Genomic DNA, 25910 nt, shown 5'->3' with positions numbered 1-25910 from the left:
GAATATTCAAGTCAAAAAATATGGCTCTTTAGTGTTTCATTTTTTGTTCAACGACTAAAAATAATAACCCTCTCAAAAATGCTTTAGTGTTGATATAATCATAAAATTTAATGAAAACAAATTAAAAATAATATTCTCGTTGTTTGTCGAGGACATGCCCGGGAATATTTTAATAAAAGATTATCACATAACTTTTACGGCAAAGCTTAACCTTTAGAAAAAACACCCGAAAAACACCGATAGGGTTTACAACTGTCTATGATAGTAACGTGACAAGATTTTCTTTACGATAAATAAAATAACGTGTTTATTAGACAAAGTATTTCTAAATTATTAATGTCAGTCTTAGTTATTCATTTCAACCATAAATGTCCAATTATTTTTTCTCACAAATTATATTTAAGCATTCTGCATTATTATTTCTTTTGAACATATAAACGTAAATTGTAAAAAGGTTCACGATAGGAAAAGCAAATTTAGAAAAAATATATAATTTTTCAACAAGAATATCAACTTTTGCTATTTAAGATAATAAAAAAATACTATCGGTGCACAGATTTATTAACATCGTGTGGCATATAATGTGACATTACACTGATAACCAAAATAACAACAGGTGGCACTTATCCAAAGATTTCCTGTGTATGCGGTCCAATCTTGAAAAACTGCAATTTTCATGAGTGTGTGATGTTGTGCGAGGGAAAAAAACATAATTGTTTGGGGTTAATTAGCCAAGAACATAACAGATCAAAGGTGTTAACAATAGCGATTTTCTTTTATTATTATTATAACATTTTTTTTTTTTGATTCTGTCTTCAACTAGTACTATTATATAGCCACGAGAAGGATGTGACGGTTATTTCAAAATCACCGATATAGTTTGGAAGCGTGACATTGTGGCTAGGAAATTGCGCTGGATGGTCACACGTCAGTTCTTCGGTTCATATGATATCACCGCATCGAAACGAACCAACCAAGTAAAAAATGAAAATCTAAATTGTACAAAAATGTTAGATTTGTGAATATAGCCACAACGATTGAACATGTTCATATGTTCTTATTTATTTCAACCAACTGTTGTTGTGTCGTATGTTTTAAAAAAAAATTAGAGCTTTATTTTTATTTCTTATTAACTATAAAGCATGTTACATCCTGAAGGTTAATTTTTCTTTCCTCCCACTAATTAGAAAACTTCTAGCGGTTTCCGTTAGTATAGGATCATTAATTTTCTGTGAATTAGTTTTTATAGTTATTTAGACGAATCATGGAACTTATGCATCAATCTACGACCAACCTTTGTATTTTTAACAGATAATACCTACTTCCTTACCTAAATAATCGCAATATTATGTCACCTAAAACAATCGATTGAACGAAAAAAGACTAATTCAAATCCAAGTCTGATTGGAAGGTATTTGAAAACAATTTACCAATACATTTGAGATGAACTCATGGCGATCGTTATGAGTTATGACACAAATAGTAGACTGAAAGTTATCACAGATCTTGTAGGCGGACACAGGTCGTTAGGTTTCTAAATATTTACTAAAATATCACATAAAATTTTATTTTCTCAAAATAGTTACTGCAGATAATTCTTTTGATTTCATATTTAATAATTGTAATTTAGTTTAGAGAAAAAAGTTTTATTTGATTGATATTTGCTTAAATCGTTTTATTTTTTTCAACAATTTTTGCTGTGTATTTCAACAGCCCCCAAAAGTTTTATTCAACGACATTAACCGATGAGGTTATTCGATGCGTTTGTAAAAAATTAAAAATAAAATTCACTATAAAATCTGCTATTTCAAACGAGTCGAAATGTAAGAATAAATTGTTCAGCCAAAAATGTTGTACATTTATTAACAACGAGAGTTTCTGATAAATTATTAAAAAATATATCAGGAGCCTTTTTTGCAGAATACGGGTTGTTTTTAAAGCTAATCAATGAGTATATACGAAAAAGGGTGGTTGCAAGTCAAGACAAAGAAATAAAAGATTCGTGTGCCCGGTGTACGCATTATTAAGAACTTTGGTGCCTTGTGTATAAATATATGTATTATATATACGCTCAGGAAGCGAAGGAGTTGCGGAGAAGGTGGCAGGAGAAGAAAAAGAAGACGAGAGAGAAAGAATGAGTGAGAGGGTTTAAGATTTTATATTCGAGCCGGGCGGTCTGTGACGGGTCCCATCATTTACCCTCGCAGTTTTCCCGTTTCTAATTTCCACCATTGCCTCCACTGTCCTCTCGATGTACAGCCACTACTCTGTTGGCCTTAGTTATCGCCATTCCCAGCCCTCACTGCCTTCTTATTTCTGTTAAAATGTTTTCTCTTCATTCTCAAGTGAAATTAAAATTCTCTTCGTCGTTCGCCTTTCACCCCTGTGCCGAAGTTTTTCCAAACCCTTTTTAAAATAAGGATTTCCATATCCCTCGCCATACTCGACGAACTCGATTCACCCGTCCACCACTCTGCCCGATGGCCCGCAGTTTTCTTAACGAACTCATTTCTCTTAGCAATCATGCAAGCTTCTTATACATGCGCCCCGGAGATTTAACCGAGTATGTAAATACGACGTTTAATTTATATTTTTTAATTATTTTCTCTCTTATTTTTCTTACATCCCTTTGGGCGCCGCACTCCCCTCCATATTCAGCACACACACACACAAGCACAACGAAAGCTTTTATTTTTCTCCGTCCTATAAAATCGTGCGTTTTAATCCTCTATAAGCAATTACCAAGTAAAGGCGAACGATAATCTTTTAATTGCGATGTAGAAATCTATCATCTCTCAACAAACCCGTCATTTATGTTACTAATGCATAAAGTTTTGCATATATTTATATAATTAATCCAAAAGTGGTATTTTCAATAAGTCTTATAAAAAGATTATCAGAGTTTTTTTTTTTATATCTTTTTCATTTATGTAACGGATGAATAAAAAAAGGATTTTTGGAAAATTTCATTAGAATTCACTTTCTTAAATTAAATTAGAATTTAATGAGATTACATAGTATAAATTGAATTAAAAATGATAATATTTCAGTTTAAGAACATACGCTTGATAACGCGTCATCCTTTTTTAAAAACAATAGAACTAAGTTTTTTTGACGGCTTATCTTTGAAGTTAATCAAAATTATTTTCCTAATTACATATGATAAAAATATTATTATGTATGTTTCACTCTTTACTCAAAAATATACACATTACCTTTGTAAAAAAAAGTGAAAGGATTGACCTAAATGACATCAAATTACTCAAAGGGATTGCTCCCATCATTAAAATACAGTTAATTGACCATCAAATATAAGTGAAACTATGTGATAAAACATCAGACAACTTACTGTTTCACAATGTTATCGTTCTACTACATTATTAACCGTACATAGAAAACTTCAAATGAAACTTAATTCCATCTAAAAAGAAATATTTTTCTTTAAAATATTATTTTTTTTTAAATAAAATAGCTTTAGTATTATCATTATTGTATTTTTACACAAACATTAATCAAAATTTAATTTGAATAATTATACACATTGTCGTAGATGTAGGACGGGGGCTAGGGCTGTTAATGCCCCCAGAAATTAATGCATTATTATATAAAAATAACTTTTTGCAGGGTGAACATATTTTTAGCCCCCAAAAAAGTTTGACCACTCTACACCTATGCATCGTGTGCATAATTGATAGTGTATACAACAAGTATAATTGAATGAGAAGGTTGATAAAACGTAATTTCAATTATTTTTTAGACGTACTATTTATTGTCACTGCACTTTTATTGTTATTAAAACAACATTAGTTAAAACTATTCGAGATTTTGTGATATTCAGTCATTAAAAAATAATCATGAAAATTTGACGTGTTAAGCATCTAATGCTGCGTAACAATAAGTATTCTTTTAATACTTTATATGTTCTTCGATGTCATTATTATTATTAAAAAAATATTCGTATTTGTATGAATTAAGTTAAATTGACAATTTAACTGAATTAGGGAGACTAATGAATAAAAAGGACGCCGCAATTGTAATCATGTTTTACGTACCCCCCCAAATAAAAATACGTCGTCTGTGTGATCGTCTCTGTTAAAAATTTCAATTAAGAAATTAGAATACAAGACCATAAATATCGATGTTTTATGGTATTTCGGATTTACACTATCCTTCGCTGAAACTTTTTTTTTAATTAGTTAAGTTTACTAAAAAACTTTTTTTATTGTCTTGTATTATTTTGTTCCACTTAACAACTAATCAAACATATTTTTCAATTTAATAAAAAATATCCAATAACGAATGCGATTTAAATGAAAATCGACGCGCACTGACTTAGACCCAGTAAGTAGAACGGACTTTTTTAAGAGCGTTCCACTATTTTCGGGACAGTACAGAACAATGTACTTTTCCCAGAAACGTCCTTGTGTCTTAGACGAACACTAGTGTGGTGAATTACGTGTTCATATCCTCGCCGAGTAGAGTTTTCCGTGCATTTTTCTTCACGAGATCAATTGGAAGCATCCGGTGTCGGCGGCATATCCATTGATGTGTCGATACGGCTGGCCTGCCACACACAAACCGAGTGTGAAATCGCTGCTCCATGCATGCACTCCACCGCTACCGACTGCTGTAGGGATTCATTCATTCCTCGGCGATTGCCCCCACCCCTCAGCGTCTTTTTCCCAGACACACACACACACAACAATAGTACGCTGTGGTCCCCCCGCCCTCACCGAAATTCATTCATATATGAACCATGACAAAAGCGATTCCGAGACGCACTGCATGCCGTACACATTTAATACATACGCCGTGTCTTAGCTGACTCGTACAAATCATTCTCATTGTTAAATAGGTCCACTTAGCTAAACGACGAGCGGTCACAACAGGTACACATCACAGTCGAGTGTGAATTTATCGTATCTGTTTTATTAAGTTTCGATTAACGACATTGTTTTCATAGATTTAATTGGTTTTCTCCTAACGATCCATTTAAATAGTACATTAGTATCCGAATTCGATTTTCTAAACCGTCAAAAACATTGTTTTCGTTATACGAAAAAAAATATCGCCGCCATTTGACCTTGTAATTGATTTAAGACGATCATTTTTTTTACAGACTCGTTAAGAACGTGCATAGGGAGCGTACGCAAATTAAACGTTGAAATGTTTTTAAAACAATGAAAATAAACTATATTACATAGTATATAAAAAAATTACTCTGAAAGTATTGAATTGCAAAATAGTCTCAACGGCGTGTCATTATTTTTAAAAATTATGTTAATAGCGGTTTTTGTAATAATACGAATAATTCAATGTTGTGTTGGATTTGCGAATCGAGAAACTCCGACCGGATTCCGATCTAAAAATGCGTTTAGTTTGAATAACAAATTAAACTTATAAGCGTCTCGTTCGATTAAAATTGCCAACGACGTCGTTTAGATTCGTAACTCGGGCAGGAGAAACGCGTAACATTATTATTGTGAATTCGCTATACACACATGTGCCCCCCCCCTCCTACATCGGTCAGATTTGTCCGGGAGATACGCTATGGAAATTCACAGGTCGAGCTGTAAATGACTTTGAGTGTATCGATGTAGAGATGATGATAAACGCGCCAAAGAAAGAAAAACACTCGTTTCCGTATGGGAAATAATGACACAGACCGGCACACACGTCGTTGTCGTCGCCTGATTAACAGAACATGATTGTGCGGGTTTCCTTCACAACGCCATCTTCGCGTGATGTATGTATTTGTACATGCATAGCTCGGTTTCTTTTTTTTACTTCGTTTTTTCTATTTCCTTCGACGCCGTTTGGTTGGGTTTAATGTGACCGTGTATTAGATCAATGCATGTGAATGATTTTTTTTTAACAGCCTATCTAGATACGTCGAATTTATATTGCTTGTCACGATTGACTATGCGCCCACGCTGAAATACGTTGGCCACTATAAACTGCTAAAATGAACTAGAAATTTGACAAAAAAGGATCATTACAAAATGTATACTGACGAAATTATTTGCAAACATTTTGCAGAACATCATTATTTTTTATCGGAATATGAAAACTTTCATATTATCTCGGCATCTAACCCGATTATTTGGGGTCGGCTCTACCTTACCGCTCGGCAGCAGTTTTACATGGGCAACCTCATTGCGGCTGAGAGAACCAAAAAAGGGTAAAGTGTATGTCAATGTTAAAGTTCTTGTATAGTTAACCATCCGAGAAACGATAGCAAACATCTGATTATCAGCGCTGAAGAAGCGACTGAAAAAAGTGCTGTGCCTCACCACGCTCTCCAATGAAAACTTTTATATTAACATATAATTACTGAGCAATTACCTAAACTATAATAAACTTCAATTTAAAATGTATTAGCCATTTACAGAATTATTTTTCCAAACATGTTGGCAACTAGCATCTATGAATTGTTTCCATGAATCTTAAAATAATAAATTAATGTAATCGCTACATATGCCTTTATTAAGTGCAAACTTCAAATTAGCCGGAACATTTCTATTTCTTCTTTTGTATTTTAAAAACATATTATTTCGATTATTTAATTTTATGGATATTAAGTAAGCAAATATTAAGTAAATGATGTACTGAAACAAGCTACTCAACGAATTTTCGAATACTTCACATTTACTATAAATAAAAATCAGTATATTTTACTTGAGCTTTCGCTGGTAATGTTTAGCTTCTATCTTTAAAAAAAAAACTATAACCAGTTACTTTTTCATAAAACATTTATATGATAATGTATGCTCGAGGGGTGACAATATTTCTTATTAATTTGTATTATCAAAGTAGTCGCAATTTTCCAGATAAAAAATGTTGAGACTAAACTGAAAGTTTCAAAATAGATTTTCAAATTTGACTTTTAAAAAATTATCCTAATACTTATCAATAAGACATAGGATCACTTTGAATGTTACTTTTGGGTTTTTCAATTGGTTAATTGTTATTTCTTAATAACTAATCTTACCTGTTATCTTATGTAAATCGGATTTAAGATATCATTTGCTCATTTTGTTGGAAATATAAATTCACGTTCGTGCGCTCACTGAACGTATGAACCTTACAAATATATCCGAAATTAAAAATCAAACACGTTGTAAATCGAATCTCAGACAAAACTACTGAAACGTATACGCGAATTTTGATAACTGCAAATGTCACGTTTCACCACATCTATTAGCACGTGCAACCAGATAGACCCGATGGTCTACGCAAAACTGTTGCACACGTTGAAGATCAGACCCACCCGATCTGTGTTGTTCTTCTTACGGTTGTTTTCTCCACCTCCTTCCATTCAAAACAACCGATGGCTGAAGCGTATAGTAGTTTAAAAACGTTTTCCTATGTGGTTTTTCCTATACGTCGTCTCATTTTCTCTCACTCACTTTAGATTTCCCGCTACAACAGCTTCAACACTATATCTGTCTTTCTTTATAGTTTTTCTTACTATCCACGGTGTATTATAACGTTGTTTAACCCCATCGTCATGGTTTTACTTCAACGCCCTCACGGCCCTGACTTGTCACATATAACCTCCACCAGTGGTTCGGCAACTATGAAAATCGTAGTATGATTGTACAACTGCTGCAAATGTATTAATTGATATATCAATTAATATTTTCATTTAAATTTTTGAACTGCCTTGATAATTTCCTACTATATTTAAAATAAACATTAATCAAAAATTAAAAATTATTGATTTATAATATATTAGGTATGTTGATTTATAAACAATATATCTTTGAATTGTAATTTTAAAAAGTTAAAAAAAATAATTGTTTTTCTGACATAATCTGTTATGAGACTGATAACTTTACTACATTTTGATGCTGAATTTCAAGAACATTTATGTTTAGAGTATATACACGATTTCGAATTGAATAAGATACGAACTAGTTTAGTTATCAAATGTTCTTTTACATTTGTTAATGTTTCATATTGAATTTATAATTATTGACATTAATCTAAACTTTACTATATTTTACACGTGAAAAATATTACATAGAAATCAAATATTTATAAATTTATACTAAAATAATTCCATTTTAACGTAAAATTGATCTCTAAATTAGAAAGTTTAAACAAGTTTTAATAAAAAAAAAAAATGTTTGTTTAGTAACTTCGACGCTTGAGTAAGAAGTGGATCAAACTTACTTAAAAAAAAAATAAATTCACTATAAATGAAATCTAATGCAATTTGCATAATTAATTATTAGTAATTCGTCAAAGTCAGAATATTTAACAATAAATGTTTTTTTTTTTCATATATTTATTAAAAAAATAATTTTAATAACAGAAAATATATGATACAATGTTCAACGATTACATATTGTTATTAAGTCATAAACTACACCACGCCAATTCACCTGTGATTTATATGAAATAAAAACATGTTTCGACAATAGAGATAACTCGTAGTACAGTAAAATAAGTAATTATAATTACAAATTATAATATTCGAAATTTAGTGGTACGAATTATACGTCTAAAACTTGCAACCACGAAAATAATGATCGTGGAAACGAAGATGATAGAAAAGATATATTTACGTGCAGATCGGTTCAACCACAACAATAAAGAGTTGGTATGTTTGAAAATCATGTGTATTATTTCCATAAAGTGTAGCATGTTTTACGATCCAATTATGAACGAACAAGAGAAAATCAAAATGAAAATTGGTTATAATTATTTGTTTAGTACGCTGTGTGTGTTCAAATGCAACAAGAGGACCGTATTGGCACTACAATATATCGACTATTTGTCTGGCATGTTATGTGGCCGTCCCACGACTTGAAATCTCGAAGAAGGAAAACTTTAGACACAGGTGAAGGATAGATGGGCAGGGAGATGAGGTCGATCATTATCTGCATCATATGTCCGGCTCGTTGCCGTAGACGTATAGGAGGCGGTGAGCGACACAATGTGTTTGTAAAGAGCTGACTTCTATACGCATATTATAGTGGTACGGAGGAAAAAGAATGGCGGACATACGATAATAATATAACGTCAGTGTGCGATCTCAGATCACGCGAGAAGATCGTCCGATCAATCAAGCCCACGCAATATGGACAGTCACTGACGGGGTCTCACGATTCGAGTGTATATGTATCTGAGCACATCGGAAACGACAACTTTCACTCGGTGTGTGTGTATAAAACGGGTGAATCGACCGCGCTCGCATTTTCGGGATGGACCGGAAATAAAAGACAATGAAATATTGCACCGTCTGAGACCGGACTGGGTTCTCACGAATATGGTCATCTTTGCATTGCAGAATCAAACACGACCGAAACATAACATTGCAATGTTATGTGATTAGAGCGCGAAATTATATGTATTTATAAGTTTTGTTTGGTTTTTTCAAACACAAAATCAGCCAGTACATATTATTATTAATCGGCTTTAGGACTATATCGTTGTCGAGATTATAGTATTGGGAGATTAAAAGACTTCATCCCGAGCCTCAAACGAAAAATATTTCTTTGCTACTATCCTCTGACAAAGTCATACAAACTCGAAACCTTACAAAGAGGTTTAAACAAAATAATTCAGCGTTTTACTTTTTAATATATCTCAATGTATTGAGAATATTTTTAACGGAATTTTTATTCTCATACGACCTGTATGACAGTCGTGTGTAATTCATCGTCCAAAAATTTAATCTTTAGGATATCTATTCTTAGTAACTTTTGATTTGATACCAACTAAATGTGACTGTGGCAATCAGATGTAACTTTCGCAAGAGTACTAAGCGCCGAATTGAAATAAACAACAAACGTTATATTACAGTGACTTGATTTGTCTGTTGGCACAAACTAAACTGTTGGCATTTGAAATATTGGACAGTTGAAAATGCAGTTAATACGAGAGAACAACTTGTGATGTATTGTATTGCATTGCATATGATAGCTACAGCTCAAGTGTGGTTTGTCACTAGTTACTGAAGCATATGATTACTAAGATGATGTTCAGATAATTGTTTCGTACACTGTCATATTAAGACAATATAATATTATGTTATTCACGCATGGCTAATAATATAATACATGCCATTAACTTTATGCAGTGAATCATTTTCATACATTTGGATCAACCCTAACAATTGTGTTTAATCAGCTTACGGGTTTACCGTTTCAAATGTAGGAGACTTGTTTTTTTCTCAAAATTAAAAACAACCTAGGAAGATATTACAAAGTAACGCATAAAAACATAGGTGGGTGATTTTATGTCAAGAATGTGAACGTTAAGCAGTTAAGCCAGGTTGAGATGTATTTACTTAGGTGCGTATTTACATTGTTTAACAAGACATTGTTCGACGAATAATGAATATCAACATAACCCTATTTGAATGTGTACTGTAAACGCCGCTAAGATTATTTATTGAACGATTTATCGAATTCACTGGGTCAGTATAATAAACTGATTCAAAACGACAAAGAACACGCGCAGAGTATATTGTACTCTTCGTGTATTCCGTGGGGTTTGTATACAAACAAATTTTTAGTAGATATTATTATTACTCATTAATTCTTAGGTTAAAGTTACAAAAGTGGACATTTTTACAAAAAAAAAAACCCCCGTATATTATAGTCAAATATCTTTAAAAATTAGATATTTTAAATTAAAAATTTTTATTCTTCGCATTTTTATTAATTAATGGATTTAGATGATTAGTATTCACAGTTTAAACTATTGCTATATTTTATTATAATTTAAAATTCACAAGTCTATTCACAGCTACTATTATTTTATATTGCTCAAAGCTACACCCATAAGAACTTATATCCTTCAAAGAAGCTATGGAACCTTTAAATGTCATCAAAATAAAATTTATCTCTGTGGCGTTTTCGTCATTCAATATCGAAATAATCACCGACTAATTAAAAGCCAACGTCATTAAGTTTCAAAACTATAAGTGCACTGAGTTAATGCGTAATTATAGAAAATCTAAGCATTTAAGTTGTATTACACTGAATATAACAGTGTATCTATTATCATTGTTAAATGCTTACAAAACGAGTATTTCAACAAATAAATCATCTATTTCAGCCGAGACACTAAACGGTGAAATGAATTTGATTCAGTTTTGATAATCACTGTTTAAACCCTTTGTTATGTCGATCATACAATTCGTGCTTATAGAAATCACATACTCGACGTCACATCCAATATTCTCAAGTACATAATGGATATTACCATACACCCCGACCGCCTCGATACCTTTTTAAAAGTCGACACCCAGCATAAATCAAATTATCTCAACAGATAATAATCTTCTTATACACGAACGTGCACACACACTCGAAACAACAAGTAAATCCGCCGGCTTCCATAAGATGTACGCGCGACACGGTCAATTTTCTCAAGCAAAAATCGGTCCGGTGCAAACGCGCATTTATGAATAATTTTACTGGTTTTTTTTTTTCTGCTTGGTTTCTTTCGCCGATTGTTTGTAGCGTGTGATAATGATATCTGTACACATCTTTATTATTATTTGTTTTATATATTTACTCGAACGACTACCGTTTGTACACACAATTTTCGTATACGCTTATTATCCAGCACATTGCGCAGCCGGTATCCGCTTCGCATGAAGACCTGCACTCTGTAATCATTTAGGGTAAAAATTAAAACGTCTATATCAGCCGGAGAAATCGTTTTGTTTGTCCAAACACATATCTTGGAACACACGCAGGTACACTGTGCGTTTTATGATAATAAGTTGTGCACTACCGCGAGACCGCATGAATTATTAGGAAGGCGAAACCCGAGCAAGTATGTTATTACCGCCAACTATCTTGACCCGCGAGCCCATATATGACTTAGTGTGTGCGTGTGATCTGCATACACAATTATGCCATTAAAAAACTATACTATTACACTGGCTGCCTTACGTATACTGCCGTTTTTCTCTGTTTTATAAATGAGTAACGTTCGTTTCGACACGATGATTATGTTTTTATTTATTGAATTTGTTTATGTCGCAGGAAGAATTATTGTTAATAAAAATGTTCGTGTACTACAATTTTATGAACATGTCTTCGGTTGGATATTTAATTAAAATTTTATAGGATCATTTTTGTTGGGAGTAAACATATCTTCTCGAAATTAATAACACAGATCAATGTGAATTTAAGTATATTTAATTAAAGCATAATTATTTAGGAGATAACTTTTCGAACCCTGTACTCCCTTTTCAAGGGTCGCAATTATTATAAGTGACAAATTGATTAACTTGATGATATATCGAAAACCCTACGAGAAGTATATTATAGCCATTAAACTAAACGGCATTAATTAAAATCTACAAGTGCGTTTTTTTTCTAACTGTTCATTCGTCGATTAATAGTACAAATTTTACGAGTATAACAATGTTTAAAGTCTTAAAGGAAAATTGACCTGATCATTTTTGTCCAATTCTAATTTTTAATTTTTATAGCCTGGCGTTACTGTTTATCAAAAAAATTAAAAACAGTAATAAAAATTTTATGTAAAATACTTCAATGATGATTTTCGTTGATGTGCTCATATTATAACAAAAAACTAAAAGTAATTAATTGTAATCAAACTACAAAAAAAAAAAACGATTAAATAAAACAAAGTGTAAAAGATGGTTAAATAGTCAGTAAATTTACAAAATTAAATGAGAACGCTATTATATTATAACAAAAGAACTCAATAAAAAATATACCAAAAAAAAAAATCAAACAGCATTTTATTTTATATGTTTTACACGTAGAAAAGTCAGACAAAAGTTCGTTCCTTTTATTAATTATACCTTCCAACATTTTAAAAATTTCAATTTGTCTACTGCTCGTGTAAAAGCTGTTATTTAAAATTTTGTTCTATTGCTTTGACTTTTTATGTAAATAAAAGTAAAAGAAATTTAATAGATATTAAAATAAAACTTAATATATTGCAATGACACAACATTTTTTTGAGAGAAAAATAAAATTCAGGATTTAAATTTACAAACAAAGTCAATTAAATTCAATATACTTTCTATAATAATACATTACTATTCCGTAAACTTTACATTAGCCCATAATTTTTAAGCATAGTAAAATGAATGTCTTAATTAAATTATTCTTTCATAAAAATAACATTTGGTAAGTTATTCCTAAAGCAATGTTATTAAAACACTTCTAGCTATTTTATACAGGTTGAGTGTTTTGCATTAAAAAATGCAAGCTTCTCAATTTATCTTTTTTTGCTTTTGTTAGTTACAAATATAAATATATTTATTTGTTATAAAATACTATTTATGTTCATCCCTTATGTGTTATATCAACTTAATTTTTTTTTAATAACAAGATACATATTTAACTAGATTATAAAATTGAAAACGATGTGATCAAGAAAATTAGAGGTCGATTGTAACTTTTGGACTTATCATCAGAAGATATTTTATAATGATAGCTGCAAGTGAAACGCGAGTGTTGCTACTTTTATCGCTAAATATTTTTCGGCATCATTCCTACTTCTGCCTAGGTAAAAAAATGTTAAATACTTTATAACAGATAAATAAATAACCCAACCAGGAAAAACTGAAGAAAATATTTACATTAAAATTAATTTAGAAATAATTGCAAGAAATGTTAAATTTAACCCACACTTTAGTATTAACTAGTTCCTAGATCTGGACAATGGACATTTCACAAGCGCATAAAGTGGTATTAGAAATGTAGAATTGCTTGTGATTGGCTACAACCGACCGGAATTAAAGGATTTGATCAACGTCGGTCGGCCGAAGTAAACAAAAACACTCATAAATATTAAAATGTACACAATTAGGCACACTGCGAAGTGTTTGGATCGCCCGGCGTTCGCTAATCAACAACCGTTATCGACGCGGTGGTCACAGGAATATTAATACAAAAAAAAAAAAAAAAAAACATGATCACACACACACACCGTTCTCATCTCCACGTTTTTGGCGTTTATTCGGTGGAAAACGAGACGCGACATGTGGGAAATGTTATTAGACCAAAAGCGGCAACTCAACAGTCACGGCCGGCCGTCGAGGACCGGTACGGTTTTACACACGATCTTAATTTTATACGTGTTCACGTATATACATACACAACGCAATGTGTGTACGAAAAAAACAACAACGACTCGAGGCAAAAAAAAAGAGAGTAAACTAGAAGATAAAACGGTCGGTCTGAATTCGTAGTACGTGGATACATTTAGTTGACGTGAAACAATGGCTAATACCCGTCGGAAATTCGCTCGTGAGCGACCGAGTAATGAAGATCGTGAAGTCGTGAGATACCGTTGTTTGGGCTCCGATAAATTACACATACAGCACATGGGAAGAAAGAGATATAGATGTCCGGTGTTATTTGCCAGCCGCGTTTTAATTTTTATTATTTTTTCATTTACTTTTTATTTCCCTCTTCATGGTTTACTTGACGCGTCCGTTCGGTTAATAATAGTCCGACCCGATTTTCTCGCCACAGATATGTCCACCTCCTGCCCTCTGCTCTCGTGGCTAGCGAACCTCTCATTAAAGTCATTTAATTTACCCTCCCACGCCTGGCCCGCGAGTATTGTGTGCGCTGCAGACGATATTCTTATATTTTGTACGTGAGCAATACAAAGCGAACTTGCGCGGATGTCTCACGTAGTCGCACCTCATAACCCGTTGGCTGTGTACACGGTAGTTTAAAAAAATGCAGTGTGTGTGTGTCTGCGGTCAGCGGCGTCAATGTAGACGGCATTCGTTACTTAATTTTTTGTTTAGCGCCCCGTTCAAATTGGTCACGTCAAGTGTTTTGTGGAAATAATCGGCGGTTAACCTCTGAAATTTTGCTAAGTGTTCCTTTTTTACTGGAGTAGCGTTTACTTTTTTTTTTTTTTCAAAAGTACAAATATACCGTGACTGAAATAACCCGTCAATTAGTGTTGGAATCCAATTGCACTGTATTAAATAATATCGAATAAACAAGCGATACAAATACTTAATTACTTCCATTGTTTTTTTTGGTTACAAATAATTTGAAATGGTGATATTTCATCGTTTATTCGCACGATTAAAATAACAATTAATTTCAAAGTTACTTCCTGTAAAGACCAGAGCTTTAAATATGTAATCTAAAATGATCACGAATACTAGATGAATAAATTGAGTATAAAGCTTTTATTTTAGCTTCTACAGAAAAATGATAGTTTTTACAGTCGGCAAAAAAATAATGTTAGCAAGCACTAGGTCAAGCTACACAGGGAAGTCAAAATACATATGAAATAACAAAAACAAATTATCTATGAATGTTTTTGTTAATTAAGTACAATGTAGATGAATAGATAAAAAAGTAAAACTTGATGTTTCTCTACCTATTTAAACTGAAATAAACATAGACACGTTTTTATGTAAGCCACCCCTTAAAAAATATAATCTTACTTCTCCAACAAACCATTGTAATTTATAAACACCAGGTACACGCTATATACCATACGTTTAACAAATTAGGCAGTTACGACCTGAGCATGTATTATTTCAAACTTAATAAACAACCAGCGCTGAGACAATTAATTACCGATAAGAATCTTTTAAAGAATGCAATTAAATATGCATTCAAAAGTACAAATCACGAACTATATAAACATGCCCAATAAAGTTTTAATTTTATTTTATTCTAAATAATCTTTCCAAAGGTAAATTCAACATTCGATTCAAATGTACGACTCTTATGAAATGTTAAGATTTTACGATGGATTTTTAGAAATTTGATTTTTTTATTTTAATTACAATAGTTTTTAATCGTTTTTTTGCTCCATAAGGACAATGTTAGGCAGAACGTCTTGGTAAATATAAATTCGGCGGTATTAACGTAACAACGATTTATCACTATTAATAAAAAAAACAATAGTAATTTTACAATACTGATTAGAATCAGTATTCCATGCAACTCGACACAATTAAAGTTACACTGTAACTGTGTTCACATCGGTCAACTGCGATAGTAGTGTTTGTTGTTATCGTCTGACGGGTGCTGTTTGTTTTACAGTAATCATAAGGCTACAGCGTCTTACTAGAGACACTTGGAAACGAAAATTATCATACTTATAGACGGTGTGCGCTACGAAATGACTGGCCATTAGTGAGATTCTCATGATTGTCGTCAATGTACAGACTGTTCGGCAAGTTTTGTTATAACTCGAATAATATATATATATATGTGTGTGTACTCGTTATGCACAGGAAAAGCGGGTGGACGTATATTTGCTAGATATTCATTGTTACAGTATGTATGTATATATTTATGCCGTCACCTCTGAGCAATATTGATCGTTTCGATCACGCAAGATGTGGTCGAGGCGGCACCGGTTGGCTAAATAATCATAACACGGTAAGTAACCTGTGTTTAGGATTGCGTTGGCGGTTGCAGGGTGGCGGCAATTATTGTATTTTTACACAGACGGTTTCACTCAGAACCGACTACATGCACACTTTATGCGCACGTACATTATACGCTTTTTTACGTGCATATAGTGTAGGCAAAAGCCATACGGTCACAATATAATGGGTCATTATGAATGGCACTGTATATATTTTCATAGTTTGATTACCACCGTTTGCCTCTGTACAGATGTAACGCCGTGTACGCGCGTTTCTAATGATAATTATTATTATTATTTTCGTGTATAATACGAATTTCAAAGAAACAAACCCGATGAGAGGTGGATGTTGAATTGGTGGAAAAATAATAATGACGACACTAGTTGAGAGGAAGTGTCAGCATATACACATACACATAGAAGAATAGTCCTCATTGGCCCCGCGGTCGCTTGTAATGTAGTAAAAATTGCCGTACAAGACCAAAAAATAAAACCACATGTACCTACACGGTGGACTTGTTTTTTATTCTTTACTCGGCCGGAAGTGACTTTCATTAGTAAAATATATGTCGTGTATATGAGTCGCCTGTGACCAATGTTAATACGGGAAATGAATTAAAACAACATTAAGGGTCGGCGCGGTCTTGTTAGATGTCACACGGATATTATATCGTTATGAATAGGTAAGCCATTGAATGGATATATTTAGTTTTTTGGCTTGTAAGAGTATCCTATGGTTTTTATTCCGTTATAATATTCACAATATTTTATTGATAAGATCCCATTTGTTAATCTCAGTTTAATCGGCTATGTAATTTCTTACATAACCAAATTTTGAGGGACGTCCTGTGACATATTTATAATGTGTGGTGGGAAAAACAATTGTATGATTATCTAACTAGTAAACATTATAAAAGGCGCTACCAAAAATTTACCTAAGAAATTCACTTCTCGCAGTCCCATCCATATGAGATTGTAATTTTTCATAAAATACAAGAGCAAAATATATGGATTTAATTTTCTTAATTTTTACAAGAAAAATTTGTAATGTATTAAATTTAATCATTTTAATAATCAAAGAAAAACAATTTTTTTCGCATTTTTTTTATTTACCAGTATACCGAAATTTTTAATAAGACTAATAGAAGAATATTTTTTTTTTTTTGTAACTTTTTACTTGTCATGATTACTTTTATATGAAATGAGTATAAAATTTGTACTAATTTTATAGACACATCAAACAGAGTAGTTCTCTCATTGTGAACCATTAAATTATTGGGAATTTTATTTTCATTCTATTTATTACATTTTTTTCGATTTATCAATTATGATGTATTGTTTATGTTTATCCCTTATGTCTCATAAGGGTAACGACTTTAGTAATTTATAATTGGAACATGCATAAATAATAAGCTTATTAATTAGATAATAATAAAAAATTTAATTGTCAATACCAACATTTGTACCAGTATTTCAGATGTTATTAACAATTTAAAATGGAGGTAATGCGTGGGGGTTATTACTTTTATTGTTAAAAATTTCTCGACTACAAACCACCTTCTGTTTAGGTGTAAATGCGTTGATAACGAAACCCCTATATCATGTTATTTTTCCAAATTTATATTGACTAAGTTATACAGATAAACTGTTATAACAGTATATTATTATTTCATAAAATTCATTAATATTTATGAATTTTTATTTTAAATTGGGGTGAGTAGACATTAAAATAGTTACATGTTGTATATTTCTTTATATTATGCTTCCAGTCTATTTTTAAATTGATGTATCATTTTAAAAATAAAAGTAATTAAAAGATTATATTATCCTAATATTCTAAATTTAGGCGGTTAATAAATACAACATTACGAAAATTAAATATTTTTTATGTAAAGCCATTTGAGAACGTTTAATAATGTATCATTGTAATAGTTGACGGTAATATGAAATTTATAAAAAAAATGTGTAAAATGATCACAATAGACTTTTCCTAACTATACACAGTTTTCTTGTATATTGACTTTATCATATGATATTGAAATATCTAAAATCTTCGAGGTCAATTTTACATGAAAAATACAAGGTGTAAAATTTGACGAGTCTTGCATTACACACTGTTAATTGGTTATATACGATCAATGCATTTGCTAGGCGTCTATATGACAATGTTTTGCTATTTCTATCCTTGAATCTCTCTGCTTACTTGCCACCCAAATCAAATAGGAAAACCACGAAATAATCAACAACCCAATGATTCACGGTCTACGACTTACTTATGCGTAAAATAGTTGTCTTTGCCTTGGAATATAGAAATGATAATCCGCGAATTTAAATGCAATAGCGATTAATTATAATTTGGTAAATTTATGACACGACTATTTCAAACTTCAATGCTTTTTTAATTAACTTTAACTAATTAATTCAGTATGCATTTCAGTAAATTTAGATTGAAATTTCAACAGTTACTTCCTTAGTAAAATGATTACCTCGGTCAATAGATTAGTAGATTGAGAAAAATTTTAAATAGCCTATCTTCCAAAGAAGTAATTGTTCATGGTTGTGGTGTGCTATACTTTCGAGAAGCGTATACTAATGACATCAGAAAAATAACTTATCATTAAGAGATAGGTGAAAATGAAGTGTAATGTTAGAAATAGTATGTTTTAAGCACTAACACACACGAAATGGCGAAAAACAAACCTCGGGCGGAACAATCGTGTCCGGACTATTCGGTAGCAGTAACAACGTAAAACGGTAATAACTTTTGTGCATGCATACATTATGATTATTATGCTTATATATGTGTGTGTGTATGTGTGTGTGTGTGTGTGTGTGTGGTGGGCATGATGTAAGTATACACACATTCACAATAATAACGTGTTCGTTGTTTATATGGGCGGAGGTAGAGCAACGTTGTGCCTTGCACCTCACATGCTCGTGCTTACTAATAATCAAAACGCAACTAATCACTCCAAGCACGCTATGTCTGATATATAAATAATACATGGGGTCTAAACCGATGAAATCATACACACACAGCTTAAAGTCTTTTAAGTTATGTTTATCTTTTTTAAATATCATGACGTTGTAATTGCAATATTGTTATTAAAATATTATGCGATTTTAATTATATATGTACATTTAGATCGAGACATTTCAAACAAATCTTCAAATAGAAAATGTCACGAGTTCCAACACATTTTTCCCGTGTATGTTATGGTGTTGCTATGGAATCATATTTTAATGCAATCATTTTTTATCCTTATACCAGACCAATACCCGCTGTGGTCCAGCATCTTATATCGATAGCTCTTATGATTTCGAGCACTTTGATGAAGTGCTACTGTTCAGAAGTCACAATGTTGTTATCGACTTTTTTTTATAATAATTTTTCTTGAGTACATAATAAATTCTATCAAATACAACTAAAAATTAAATAAATCATATTTTGCAGTTCGCAAATAATATTTTTAATTTAATTTTTGTCTTTTTTTTTTTTAAACACATTATTCTATTTCTTGACGTTGAGACGATGAAATGGGAATAAACGTTATCATTACAGTTATATGTTCGACAAATAAACATTGTAAACTACCACTCTTACCACTACACCCACGTGTATTTTCCGTATGAAAATGCGTCCTCCGTATAAAAGCACACAGCAAGAAAAGTATTGCGAATATTACACTTTCGCTAAATTAATTTGTACAAAACCCGTCCTGCACACGTTTTAAAACAATAAAAAATAGCGAATAGCGAATAGCGCCGTGACCGATACCGTCATTAACAACCAAAGTCTAAAGTTGCATGAAGTTTTGAATGTAGGGATTATTTCTCTGTGGGTTCAGAACTTTTTTGAATGTACAGGTAAAGTACGGGGTAGAATTAAAAAGCTAATTCGACTTTATAAAAAAAAATATAGCGTGTAATTTTTCTATTACGCCCTCGTATTGTTCATTCAACTCGACAGTTCTCAGGAAAACGTCTTGGCTTACTGTTTTGATGTCATAAATTAGTCTCTATACACAAATACACGCAAACACACCTTGACCCGTGTCATATTATCGGTTATGGCAACAACATAAACAAATAAAGACGAACTGACACTGATTAGTGTAATTGTTCCGTTCAAATTTTACTAAAATCAAATTACCATTGGCTAATTGCTGCACAATTGGAAACAGTACCAATGCAAAGTGTTACGAAAGTGCAATATTATCAAAAATTCAAAAACGAAGGTTTGTCTCATTAACTAGATAATCTCGAGTCATGAGCTAATTGTGCGTTCGGCCGAGTAAAAGATACATTATATGTATATGTAACACAAATCGTTAAATGTCTTTTTTTTTTACAATCTGATCGATCAAGGTTGAAGCTCGTCTAATTCGTCGACAAAATTAGCATTTTGTCATCGCTGTCCGTGTAGGACGCTGCGACCCTGTGTGTGTACCAAAGAAAAACGAGGTTATATGTATACTATTATTTAGGTGTGCCGGCACGCATGAATGGGTGGTGGGTTTAGTGAACTGTGTGAAATGTAAAAACTGATGATAGAACCGCCATCGGGTAGCTCCTCCAAGGATGAATTCACATTAATTAAACTCTTGTCACTGCTCACTGTGATTCTTGTTTATTGATTTTCATTCATTTTCGAGTGTCCCTAATCATTTTATTAACGCGTTTATTTTCATTCGTGTGCACTCAGTCCACAAAACGTGCAGTTTTAAAGAGCGAGAAAATAATGAAATATTCTGTGTAAAAAATATCGTTCGAGTAGTGTATACGTTTCGTTTAACGCGTTGGCTTTGGATATAAAATGCCATTACCATTCACTAGAGTCATATATTTTATTTATGTGAACTTTTTACCGCTGAAGTAGTAAATTTCGCGGTCGCTATGCAGAAGGCCACTCGCACTGTAACGCTTAGTATTAATACGCGAACATACACTATAACCTTGTAAAAACTCTACAGTGCTCGACTTAACCCGACGTTTCCATCATTAAATGTTCACGTGTTGTTTTTTTTACATATAAGTACACAAATTTGTTAAAAACACAAATCGCTTCTATGAGTGGCAAGAAATGTATACATCTCGAAAACTTTATATTTTTTAAACAGACGAGTTTTTCTTTTTTTGACATATAATAATCGTTTATAAAACAACAAAACGTTTCCCCATTACGATATTCATGTACTTGAAATTAAATTTGTGATTATCGATATTATTTATTCTTTTTGTTTATTAACAGACACTTTTTATGTAGAAAAAAAAAAGAAAATAATATATTAAGAATTTAAATCGTCTAACAAAAATCGTACATAATATTATTTTTTAATTAAATAATCTTAGTTTTTAAAGCTGCTATGTAAATAGATATTTTATTCAATAATTGAACTTTTCAATATTTTATGATATTTATTGAGATATTCATTATACTGGCAATTATAAACTAGACTTAATTGCGATCAAATTTGTAAAACAGATTAATACAGAAAGTCCAAAGCATAAACTCTTATTTTTAATATATTATATTTTTAAATAAATTACAATTTATTAAAAACAAAAGTTCCTGAGCTAACTGATTTTTTATGCAACCAGATTTTATATTTCTTCTTAAAATACTATTGCGTTCGATGATTATTTTCACCATTTTACAACTACAAATTACTTTAATTGCCTGTGATTTGTTAAGCAATGGCATGAAACGAGGCACCAAAGTTTGGCTTGTACCTTCTGAAATTACGGTATTTCAATACAAACTTGGAATGGTTAACTGTTATAATAATAATGAAACTTATCTGAGAATATCGTATGGTCTGTCATTTTGAATTTTGATATTTAGTCCATGGGTCATGCCGATAAGCAAAGGGCATTATCGCACTGACTGTATAATCTAACACGATTGGAAAGCAACCCTGGGACCTTGTATTTACACCTTTAAGGAATTCGTTTGTTTCGTAATAATAGCAAATAAATAGCGTTGTGCTGAGGGCAGCGGAACTTTAAAGAGAAGTGCACGTGTACCGAGAGAGTCGCTGAACTCTTAGTCATTCGAATAAATTAATTTAGAGAGTAAAAAGAATGCATAAAATAGTTTTTTAAGTAAAAATATACCGTTGCGCCAAAGGCATTCAAGTTTAGCATTCGTATAGCTTCGACTTTTAATTATTTATTTGCCATTTTCTTAGTAGGTGTGCTTAGTTAAAATAAATGTTAATTATTTTCGACATGTTTTCTGGTTTCCCAGCCATATTCTCTAATTAAATGACGTTTACCACAGCTTTATTAGCCCAACATTTCAATTCTTTAGATTGAAATTTATTGATCCCAAAATGTTGACAAAAATTCAAATCTTTAAATGGAAAATCCTTCCCTAATAATAAAAAATTAATATTATTCTTTGCGCTGGTATAAAAAAACAATGGACATGTAAAACACGGTAAATTTTGTAAAACGGTTTATCATAAAATGGCTGATTACGTGAGTACTAATAAAAAAGTGAGGTGCAATACACAAATGAGTAGCGAATGGTTTGCTATTTATCTCTGCTCGAGCTTTTTTGCCGTCGTCCCAGTCCGTTCCATCCACCCGCGTCCTACACATCTCTGCACCGACGTCGGGCGGCAGTGTATCGATTTGCATTTTTATTAATTATGAATTTCTCTATGGTGTGGCGTTTTCCATTGTTGTCGATTCCGTTTCAATGTAAATACATTTGCGCGCCCCCGATGAGTGTGATGTTATTATATGGCGTGAAACGAAACGGCGGCGATGTCTGACCGAGAGGTAATCACGGATAATAATTATTAATAATCCCGAAACACCACAGGGCGTTGTCAGTTTTTCACAGCCGGACGACGACTCCCCGTCAACACCTTATCCAAATTACGTCTGTCTGTTACCTATCTATACAAGTGTGTGTGTGTGTCTTATTGTAAGCGCACAAAATGAAAAAATATACTAACAATAATAAACGTAATAGGTACCGCACAATAACAGGCAAACGCCCACGTAACCGATATTGTGTATTGGTTTAATTTTTTTTAAGTGCGTAAGGTGGCTTAAATGAATACACCAAACTTGGCCGAAATAAGTGCGATTTCAATAACACGTTATGATGGCTGCAGGGCAAGTAGGATCGCGTGTAAGAATAAAACAGAAATTGAAAATAACACTACCCGTATTTTCACTGAGGGCAAAACTTGAATTTTCATTGTGCCGTTGGTAGATTATCAATTAGTTATCTTAATATTTAAAATGCACAAGAAAAATTATAAAAAAAACTGCGAATCTATTAAATTTATAAATGTTAAGAAGTTTGTACGTTAAAGGGTAAAAAAAAACATTTTTACAGCTTTAACGTATCAATTAATGATAAACCACAACATTTTAGTTGTTTTTAGAATATATAGTCACAAATGAACACTTACATGTCTTGAAATTTTAAAACGTTAGAAAATATGTAATAGAAATCACGTTTAAGAGAGTCTACCTAACAGTGACGAAATTTAGGGTTTCGTACTATCAGGCAAATACATATGACAATTTTTCACTTCCCTCCCATAATTATGCCAATACTCTATAGCGCATTTGAGACTACGCTTCAGGGGAGGATATTAACCCGACCCTGTCACTAAAATAAATTATTATATTTTGGATATTAAAATAATTATATTTTCAGGAGGAATCGCATCGATCGCGATCGACGCGAAGAAATAAAAAGAAGTTAAAACACCAAAATAATTAATTAAATTAAAATAAATAGACAATAATGCTAAATAATTTACATGTTAATTATTAACATGTAAAATTTTACAAAATACATTAAAATTTATACAGAACAAAAAAGTGTTTGAAGGTAATTAACAATCTTCATTAATGCGTAGTAAATAACATTTGTATATTGATTAATTTTTCACTATTGTAATAAATACTCCTTATACTTATACCTTCTTTACAACACAACTGTTTTGATATTAAAACCCACCTGCACTTTTAGGTTTATTATTTATTAATAAACCATAACTGCCCGTTTATTAGCCAATTAATGACACAGTTGCTTATTATTCGCAAAATAGCCCCGCTTTTTAACTTTTATGCATTACGAGGCATACTTGTTAGGTAACTATATAATAAGTACATTTAAAAGTTTTTATAATTCTGAATGTTATAAAATTCTCACACAGAATAAGAATTATACAATAATGTAATACTTAATTTAATGGTATGCTCCGACTTGAGAATTTTAACTACTGGTTCATATTCCACAATAATAAAATATTTCATAGTGTGTTTTTTAAATTTAAACGAGTTACAAAATCTAGCATGAGATTAAAATTCTAGAATTTAAATCAATTAAAACACAATGATTAATTTACGACAACAATAGAGTTACATAAAAGTTTGAAGATATAATTTTACAATCATCTTACTCGTTGCTGCAACACGATTTGCCCCTTTGGGTCATCTGAGAAAAATTAATTTCTTTAACCTTTTGATCTTTTTAGTGCGACATTTTAATTCTTCTATCTTTGATTTCATGAATGTTTAATATTTATAAGTATAATTTAATCACAAGGGATAAAACGTAGATTTTCATCAAAAAAATGTTGTATTTCAAACTTTGAATTAATTTATAATATGATACATATATATAATAACATGTTTGCATTTATAACTGTGGTTCAGTAACTATTATTTTTATTCAAACTGTCATGAATAATATTTAACAATGTAAACAATATGTTGGCTGTTCAATGAACCATTACACATAATGTGTGAAATGCCAAGTGAAACGTGCGAACATAACAAGAATGTGTAGCTATAATTATTATGAGTATAAATATTAACGTCAGTATTTTATTACGACTACTTAACGATTGGTCGTGGTTTTAAAAATGATCATATGAAATATTAGCCGCGAAGTTCAAAAAACGTTCGTGAACAATTTAGCGGTTTCAGAAAACATCACGATTCATATAGCCGCTCCATAATAATGTTCATAAGTAACAATATTATAATTATTGATATACGGTAAACTATCAAATTGGTATCTGTTTAAGAAGCACATCGAAAAGAATAAGTGAAATGGTAATTCCTGTTCAAATTCACATGGAGAAGTTGTAAAAAAATTAAGAGAAAGATATGAAAAAAGAGCAATTAACCCGGTATACTATTTTTGATTTGTGGCATCACGATCGCCCACGATATTATTATTATATTGTTTACTCTAGTGCACATTCCCACGATCTAAATCCAAACGGCTTATTCGGTGTTGGTACTGATCGGTATAATTACAAACACCTATGTAACATAGCGCCCGCGCCAATACTCCCTGCTGATGTATTGCTGACTTATTTTATATGATAGAATTGCCTTATTTAAATACTAACATAATTAGCAGTATTTTTTTTTAACTCCTTATTTAGGCCATAATCGATCTATATAGTTAATTAACTACATGTTGGTAAAATATGAAATTCTAAAAATTAGTGGAATTTAATGTTTGTTTTCCAAAATTATATCTAGGAAATTATAAAACA

The 25910-nt window shown here is 31.7% G+C and overlaps 1 protein-coding gene across 1 annotated transcript in view; it reads right to left on the bottom strand.

Moving 5' to 3' along the window:
• LOC126906475 (transcription factor mef2A) overlaps positions 1-7163 on the bottom strand; it is a 32282-nt gene extending 25119 nt beyond the window's left edge. The window contains exon 1 of the mRNA XM_050687059.1: positions 6992-7163. The gene's annotated coding sequence lies outside the window, so the exon portion shown is untranslated. The remainder of the gene's footprint in view (positions 1-6991) is intronic.
• Positions 7164-25910: the final 18747 nt, after the last annotated feature.

The sequence above is a fragment of the Daktulosphaira vitifoliae genome, unplaced genomic scaffold, assembly GCF_025091365.1.
Source record: "Daktulosphaira vitifoliae isolate Bord-2020 unplaced genomic scaffold, ASM2509136v1 Scaffold_1, whole genome shotgun sequence".
Taxonomy (NCBI): domain Eukaryota; kingdom Metazoa; phylum Arthropoda; class Insecta; order Hemiptera; family Phylloxeridae; genus Daktulosphaira; species Daktulosphaira vitifoliae.
Note: the sequence above shows the minus strand (reverse complement) of the source record. Positions and strands in the feature narration are given on the sequence as shown.